Genomic DNA, 9,510 nt, shown 5'->3' with positions numbered 1-9,510 from the left:
AACAAAAAAAAGTCACCAGGCATAGTTAGGGAAGCGGAGAGCAGCGCGGCACGAGACTGGGGTTTCATATCATCTTAGCTCCGCAAATATCACATATCAAAGATATATGTTCAAGAAATATTTGATGCACTACTAATCATGAATTATGTTAGTACAGAAAATTAACATTAGACTGACATCAATCCAAGGTATGGAAAATTTAGAGATAAGCATTTTCTCTACAAAGTTAGGCAGTCCAGTTCCAGCAAAGAATGAAATATGATGTTGATTCATAGCAGTCATTTGCATGAGGGAAAGGAAAAAGAAAGCAGTGCAAGACCTCACATCATCGCAGATCAGAGTCATCTAAATAAAAAGCTGGACAACTTCTCAACAAACCGACTGCACCTTTATTAAGTAGTTACTAGAAAATTTTCAGAGCTCTATCATTGCCCAAGACTACTTATAGACAATCCTAGATTAGTTAATTTTGTGTTCCATCTCTAGCAAGTTCAATAGACAAAAAATATCTGCACATACAGATAGCTAGCAGCTTGGCATACATCTAATTAAAAGTTAATATCAATCTGCATAATCTGGTTTACAAGAGCAAGTGATTGCAACAATTCCAGAACAAAAATGTTTTGATTCATGGGTATTGGGCAGTGTATTTCTTACTTCTTACCTGAGCATCTCTAGTTCAAATATATTCTACAAAGCTTAGAGAATGCAAATAGATAGGACACCATCAGCTAAAGCAAGAGCAGCAAACAATATCCACAGTTCTAGTAAAGAAAATCAACAACTAAGAAATCGACAACCGTCCGTTCGTTGGAGTCAAGAACAGCTTCCCAGGACGGCAGGAGCCAACATCCTGCGTGGCTCATCAATAACAGCCTGCAACCACGCAATAGAGAAATCAGTCTGATCCGTCCAGGTGAAGAAGGGGGAGGGGAGGGGCACCCGCCGGGGAAGAAGAAGGGGGAGGGGAGGGGCGCCGGCGGGGGAGAAGAAGGGTGAGGGGAGGGCCGACGCCACCACCACGCCCCGCCGCTGGCCACCACCACCGCCACCGCAGCCACCGGCCAGGTCCGGGAGAGGGAGGGCCGGATCCGGCCGGGTGAAGAAGGGGGAGGGGAGGGGCGCCCGCCGGGGAAGAAGAAGGGGGAGGGGAGGGGCGTCGGCAGGGGAGAAGAAGGGGGAGGGGAGGGCCGCCGCCGCCACCACGCCCCGCCGCCGGCCACCACCACCACCACCGCAGCCACCGGCCGGATCCGGGAGAGGGAGGGCCTGAATCCGGTCGGGTGAAGAAGGGGGAGGGGAGGAGCGGCCGCCCGCCGGGGAAGAAGAAGGGGCAGGGGCGGGGCGCCTGCGGGGAAGGAGGGGCGCTGGGGCCGGGGCGCCCGCGGGGAAGAAGGGAGAGGAGGGGTGCTGGGGCCGGGAGGGGAGGGGCGCTGGGAAAGAGAAGGGCGGGTGCGGGCGGCGCGGGGGATGGGCGGCCGCGTCTGGAGATAGGTTTAGGGTTTTGTTTCTGTGTATATAGTTTTTCTGTGCGTGTATATCGTTTTTCTGTGAGTTTTGAAAAGACCGACAGAATAATGTAAATTTTCTATGTGTATTGGCACGCACAGAAAAATCACACAATTTTTCTGTGGGTTATAGAATATTTCTGTCGGGATTTTTGAAACGCACAGAAAAATTATGAATTTTTCTGTGTGTATAGAGAAACATGCACAGAAAAATTCATCACCCACAGAAGTATTCGAGTTTCCAATAGTGGTTGTAGCTATAAATGTGAGATTTAGAGTGAACATGCTCACAACCTAGTGGTAGCGCCTCCTGTCGTGTGGACGGCTCTCACCTGAGTTTGATTCTCACTCATGTCGCACTAGAGATTTCTCCCTAGAGGGAACCGAGCACGTGTGTGGGTATTGTGTGCATGTGTAACTCGGTAACTCGGTAGACTGTTCTATGGTTTCCAAGGCAGTATCACATGTATTTGAGTTTACGGTCAGAATAGGTATCCATAAGAGTCTTACATGATTTACAGTGCTCCTGACGAAGTTTTTTGAAAAAGGAAAGATTTAGAGAGAGGGTACATGTAGACAGAGAGAGTGATATTGGAGAGAGAGGGGGGTGGAGACAGACTCCCTATCTACCCCACCTATCAGATATCACATGTGGAGATGTCCTGATTTGTAAGCATCGTACGTGACAACGTGCACGAAATCTTCTGAAATTTTTATCATAGCCTCCACATATGATATCATGATATCTCAATAAGTTTCATGATTTTCGGACTTCGTTTGCTTTTTATAGAATTTATAAACACTTCACACGCAATTTCGCGGACATGTTTCGTGAACAAGATGTCCGAAATTTCGGGTCCGTTCCTGGATACGGCCTCTCACAACACTCACTAACATGACTATCAATTTTCGAATCATTAAACTCTATTATTCATACCACATGCAGTTCAAATTTCTAATTTCCGGAAAAATTCAAGTAAACGAAATAAAGTAACTAAATATAACAAAAAGCTACAAAAAATTCCTAAATTGTAACTAGGAGTTCCTGGTGCTTTAAAAAGGCTGCACAAAAAATTGGAGGCCAAAAACAAAAAAACAAAAAAACTTTGCCGAGTGTCGGGGCATGGCACTCGGCAAAGGGTGTCTTTGCCGAGTGCCAACCATCAGGCACTCGGCAAAGAATGTTTTAATTTTTTTAAAAATTTTCCTCTTTGCCGAGTGCGTCCACAGGAGCACTCGGCAAAGAAATAATAATAAAAAATTAAATCTTTGTCGAGTGCCGTCCAGGGGGCACTCGGCAAAGTATTTTAAAAATAAAAAAATTTTCTTTGCCGAGCGCCAGATCTGAGACGCTCGGCAAAGATTTTTTAAAAAAAAATTAAATCTTTGCCGAGTGCCAGATCTGAGGCACTCGGCAAAGAAATTAAAAACAAAAAAAAACAAATCTTTGCCGAGTGCCTCCCTGATCCGGCACTCGGCAAAGCCGCGGACTTAGCGGTTTTTGACCGCCGGGCAGTCACAGCGCACCTCCACCGCCGCCCACGCCCTTGCCCCCCGCCCCCACCTCTGCGCCGCGCGCCGCGCCACACACCCCTCTCTCCCGCGCCGCACCGTCCGCCCGCGGTGCCACGCCGCCCGCCGCCGCGCTGCTCGCGCGCCCTACGCCCACGGCCCCGCGCTGCCTGCCCTCTCTTCACACGCGCTCTGCCGCTCCGGGCGCGCCGTGCCCTCGCTGGCCCTGCCCCGCCGGCCCTTCCCCTACCGCGCCGCCGCTACGTCGCTCCCTGCCGTCGGCCGCGCCTTCCCCCAGCCGCGCCGCCGCTGCCCGCACGCCAGGCCGCGCCGTGCCCCCGGCTGGCCCTTCCCCCGGTCGCGCCGCCCTGACCCCGGCCGGCCCTGCGCCCCGGCCGTGCCTTTTTTCCGGCCTTGCCCTGCCCCCGGCCGCGCCCCATGGACCACCCACCCCGACGCCATCCGTGCTCGACCCCGTCCCCGACTCCGCCCAATCCCGACGCCGCCCGCCCCTACCCCGTCGCCCGTTAGGTATGCCTTCTCACTTATTATTGTCGAGGTAGTGGTAGTTGTAGTAGTATTAGTTGTACTAGTGGTAGTATTAGTACAATTAGTGGTAGTATTAGTAGTAGAATTAGTGGTAGTAGTAGTAGAAGTAGTGGTGGTAGTAGTAGTAGTACAACTAATGGTAGTAGTTGTAGCAATAGTGGTAGTAGTAGAAGAACCAATGGTAGTAGTAGTAGCAATAGTGAAAGTAGTAGTACAAGTAGTGGTACTACTTGGATATATTCTTCTGCATGGATTGATATCCAAACTACATGGCTTCTGTTGAGCCATATGTGCTTGTCGGCCATCGTGCCGTTGTTTTTTGCAGGTTTTGGAAACCTCACCGTGCAGGGGTGGTTCTGCCGAATTTTTTTTGTAAATGACAGTATTTTGTTCCATTTTTGTAGAGAAGAGCCCGTCAGAGTTGAGTCGGAGTTCTCACCACCGTGTCGGTCTGCCTGCACCGCGTCGTCTCGCCACTGCACCGACCCGCCACGGCCCCGCTAGCCTGACTCCGTCGCCACCCTAGGTATAACCCCTCTTTTCGTATCATTGTCGTAGATCACGTAACCCAGTTAGGCGTCTCCCGTTCGAAAGAGATACAGTTGGAGGTATGCGGATCTTTGCATATCTATGACCGTATCTATTTTGGATTGTCCACACTTTTTGGACAGCCCGCGGATGCGTAGATGGGTTAGTTTCCATGTTCTGCTCTAGTCCGAGACAGAGTTTCGGCATCACCTCCCTGTTGTTCTCCGGATACACACTCTTCTTTGGCAGGACGTGTATCTGGAGAACAGTGGGGAGGTGCTGCCGAAATTTTATCTCGGATAGGAGTAGAGCATGGAAACTAACCTCATCTACGCATCTGCGGGTGGGATTAGGACCTATCCTCACCTATTAGACAGTAGGAACACCATGTAGATGCAATTGATGGTTACATTACTCGCCGATACATATGTTAGAGGATGGATGACCGTCAGTGGATGTACACGAGCTGGAGAAGTCAGAGTGATTACACCACGGAATGGATGAACAAGACCGATGCTTTCTTGAACAGTGCATTTGGCAACGCTGCTAAAGGACATTGCCTAGTTTTGTGTCCCTGCAGCAAATGTGGAAACAGGAGAAGGGTAAACAAGGTGGAAATGGGTAAACATCTTGTGAAGAATGGATTTACGCCGGACTACACCCGGTGGGTCCACCATGGTGAAGCCCATCGTATGAGAGAGGAGGTGGTGAGACCACAGGTGGAGGCTTTTGATGCTGATGCTGGGGTAGCAGACATGTTAGATGACTTTCACCAAGGACAGTTCGATGAGGGACGTGAGAAGGAGGAGATGGAAGCAGCCGCACAGGCGTTCTATGATATGATGGACTCGGCACAGAAACCCCTTCACGATCAGTCAACGGTGTCTCAACTGGATGCCATTGGACGCTTAATGGGGTTGAAGTCCGAGTTAAACTTAAGTCGACCTGGCTTCGATAAGATGTTGGCCGTGATTGGCACCTTGCTTTTGGAGGGCCACATTCTGCCGAAGAGCATGTACAAGTCACAGAAACTCCTTCGAGCACTTAAGATGCCGTATGAGTAGATACATGCTTGTCCGAAAGGGTGCCTCCTATTTAGGAAAGAACACGAGCATGCAAAGTTCTGTCCAAAGTGTAAATCCTCTAGGTACCTGGAGGTAGACTCTGATGATGGCCAGAAGAGGCAACGTACGATCCCCATGAAAATCCTACGGTACCTTCCATTCCTACCGAGGATCTAACGGCTATACATGACTGAGCAATCCGCAAAACAGATGACATGGCACAAAAATGGCAAATGGTATAATCCTGACAAGATGGTACATCCATCCGATGGTGAAGCTTGGATCCGCTTTAATGACAAACATCGTGACAAAGCAGATGAGGCTCGTAATGTATGTGTCGCGTTGGCAATAGATGGGTTCAATCCTTATGGAATGATGGCTGCCCCATACACATGTTGGCCCATCTTTGTTATCCCCCTTAATCTCCCCCCTGGTGTCTCCTTTCAACGACATAACGTATTCTTGTCGTTGATAATTCCTGGACACCCAGGGAGTAATATGGGTGTGTTCATGGAGCCCGTGTTTGATGAATTGGTCCGTGCTTGGGACGAAGGGGTATGGACATACGATCGAGCTACAAAGACAACCTTCAAAATGCACGTTTGGTACCACTACTCCCTGCATGACTTCCTGGCGTATGGGATATTCTGCGCCTGGTGTGTTCACGGGAAGTTCCCATGTCCAATATGCAAGGAAGGTGTGAGGTTTATTTAGTTGCAGAAGGGTGGCAAGTATTCGTCGTTTGATAGACATCGTCAATTCCTACCTCTTGACCATCCATTTAGACAAGACATCAAGAACTTTACGAAAGGCGTCAAAGTGACAAACCTTGCACCGCGGATGATGAATGGTGCCGAGGTTCATGCTCAGATAGGTGCTCTCGTGCCCAATGAAGAAGGTGGTTTTGTGGGATATGGTGAGCAGCATATGTGGACTCATATCTCGGGCATGACGAGGCTCCCCTATTTCGATGACCTTCTTCTACCACATAACATTGATGTAATGCACACTGAAAAGAATGTCGCCGAGGCACTTTGGGCAACACTCATGGACACTGAAAAGTCTAAGGACAACCCAAAGGCTAGAGTAGACCTGGCAACGTTGTGCGATAGACCAAATCAAGAGATGCAACCTCCTAGTTGTGGCAAGACCTGGAGAAGGCCTAAGGCTGATTTCATCTTGAAAAAGGACCAAAGGAGGGAAGTACTTGAATGGATCAAGAAGCTAATGTTCCCTGATGGGTATGCAGCGAATCTAAAGAGGAGAGTTAACTTAGGCACTCTGCGAGTCAACGGGATGAAGAGTCATGACTACCACATATGGATTGAGCGGCTTCTTTCCGGTGATGGTTCAAGGCTATGTCCCGGAGCATGTCTGGCAAGTGCTGGCAGAGTTGAGCTACTTATTCCGCCAGCTTTGTGCCAATGAGCTCTCTCGGACCGTCATTGATGACTTGGAAAAAGCGGCACCCGTGTTGCTCTGTAAGTTAGAGAAGATCTTTCCACCCGCCTGCTTCTTGTCGATGCAGCATTTGATTGTGCACCTCCCATATGAGGCACGGATGGGGGGGCCCGTGCAGAACCGTTGGTGCTATCCAATCGAGAGATGTCTGAAGACTCTTCGCAAAAAATGTAGAAATAAAGCCAGAATTGAGGCTTCCATTGCAGAGGCATACATTCTAGAGGAGGTGTCGAACTTCATAGAGAAATACTACAATGAGAAACTTCCTAACGTTAATAATCCACCCCCTTGTTACAATGCTGGCGAAAATGAATCAAACCTCAACCTTTTCCAAGGGCAACTTGGAAGCGCAAGTGCATCGACCACTAAGCAATTGAAAAATGAAGAGTGGCGTAGTATCATGCTATATGTGTTGACCAACCTTGTCGAGGTGCAACCGTTCATTCGGTAAGTTCTAAACGAACTTGTTTCATTTCGCTGTATGTCCTTGTTTCGTCGTCCAACCCCCTTGTTTCTCATTGGTACAGGGAATTTCTTCGTCAATCCTAGCATGGATCAAGGCAACCTACCCCGCAAGAAAATGATACCCTTCTTTCACGGGGTGCGGGACCAGGGAGCCCCGATTTCATTTGTTGGTTCAAACAGAAAGCCCAAACTGATGCGCCTATAAGTGATGAGTTAAGACAGGTTGCAAATGGCTATGCCGTTAGGGTCAAGTCATTTACCGGTTATGACATGAATGGATATCGTTTTCACACAGCAAGCTACGAGCAGAGTTGGCCCAATCGACAAACCACAAACAGCGGAGTTGTTACGCCCGGTACTGATGGACTCGACTATTATGGAAGAATTGAAGAAATCTACGAACTATCATTTTATGGTTCCAAACCTCTTACTCCTGTCATATTCAAATGCCACTGGTTTCATCCTGGTGTAACAAGATGGACCCCTAAGCTTGGGCTAGTCGAGATTCGACAGGATTCCGTCTATCCAGGAAAAGATGTCTACATTGTGGCTCAACAGGCCGTCTAGGTTTATTATACGTCATACGCGTGCAAAGACGCTGAGCATCTTAAGGGTTGGTCTATTGTGCACAAGGTATCGCCACACGGTAAACTACCTGTCCCAAACGATGAAGATTACAACTTCAACCCAAACACATATGATGGAGAGTTCTATCAAAAAGAGGGGCTACAAGGGAGGTTTGACATAGACTTAACCGAAGAGATAGGAATGGAAGTTGATAATGAAAGGGATGATGACGAGGACGCTGGAGACGAGGTGCAAAATCTGAAGGACATACAAATGCTTGAGCGATTACATTTCGGCAATGACAATGAAGACAACATTCCTCCTTCGGATAGTGCTGATGAGTTGGACAATGTTGATAGTGATGACGAGACCTATGATCCAGCTAATTTCAATCATGAAGATTATTTCTAATACATGTAATATTATGTTTTTTGTAATTATGTTTTGTTCATTTTTGCATATATTTCTAATACATGTAATACTATGTTTTTTGTAATTATGTTTTGTTTATTTTTGCACCTATTTCTAATTACGTCTTATTTTTCTTTTTTATTGCAGGTGATTGAACAAAGATGGCGGGCGACCGTCATAGGTCTATGAACTCGATTTACCAAAGACCACGCCGGTCGCAGGAGGGGGCGGAGGGGGCGGCAGAGGGATCGAACAGGAGGAGGAGGACCGCTAGCCGCAGGAGGGGGCCGTCTCCTCCCATGCCACGTGAGGAGGACCGCCAGCCGCAGGAGGAGGTGGCGCCCGTGGACGAGTCAGACGAGGAGTTGGTTCGGTAGATGGAGGAGGAGGAGGAGGAGGTGGTGGAGGAGGAGGAGGAGGGGGGAGGCGGCAGGCACGGGTTCCGCTTCCTCCAACTCCTCTTCGAGTGTCTACTTGCGAGGTCCCGCGAGCCTCCCACAGGTTCCGCTTCCTCACCAACGCCCAGTGATTCGCCCTGAAGGACAAAAGTAAGTAATTGTATATGTTATCACCACTACTTCATATGATATGATGAAAAAAACTAATAATTTTTCTTAATTACTTGTGCAGGAACTGGGTGGTTGTGTCGGGTGGTAGTGCACGGCTAGTCAACGGCATCCTGGGTCTTCTGTACAGGCAGCACTTCCCCGGCATTGTCACGTACGCATCGAAGACGGAGCCGACCTACTCGTTTGACCACTACGTCGTCGCCTCCGATGCGGAGTACCCCAACAAGGCGGCGCGGGTGAAGGCAGAGTTTTGGGTAAGTCTCCCTTGCACAACATTGCTCAATATGTCGCATTCATTGGACTTTTCTTGAAATAATGAATCGATACATCGCTTTTGTATGCAGACTTATTACAGATGCGAGGAGGGATTTGAGGCCAGGGTGGAGCAGGCGACTACCAAAGCTTGTAAAAAACTCGTCACTGACATGCATCACGAGGCACGCATCCAGGCCATCGTAACCTACTACTGGTCGAAGCTTGGAGAGAGGAAAACCAAGAAAGACACAAGAGAGATGCAGCTGACCCGGGAGCAGTACCTTGAGGTAAATGAAGAACATCAATATTGATTCGATTTGAGATTAAGTTGGTTTAATTTGATCTTCTTATATGTCCAATACTTGATGACGTGTAGGTGATTCCCTGGTGGTGCCAAGCGTATCCCGAGTGCTGGGCGATGATGGTGGACAGGTGGTTCACGGAGGAGTACCTCAAGACGCACAGGGATGCCCGGGACCGTCGTTTACTGATGCAAGGTCCAGCACACCATCAAGGCAGCCGCAACCTCGCCGGATACAAACAAGCATGGGTACGCGAATTGATTTATCTATTGTCATGCTCAGTTCTGTCTGATTTCTAATCATCGTGCTGTCTTTCTCG

This window comes from Miscanthus floridulus, chromosome 3 (genome assembly GCF_019320115.1).
Source record: "Miscanthus floridulus cultivar M001 chromosome 3, ASM1932011v1, whole genome shotgun sequence".
Lineage (NCBI taxonomy): Eukaryota > Viridiplantae > Streptophyta > Magnoliopsida > Poales > Poaceae > Miscanthus > Miscanthus floridulus.
The sequence above is the reverse complement of the archived record's forward strand: the minus strand, read 5'-3'. Positions refer to the sequence as shown.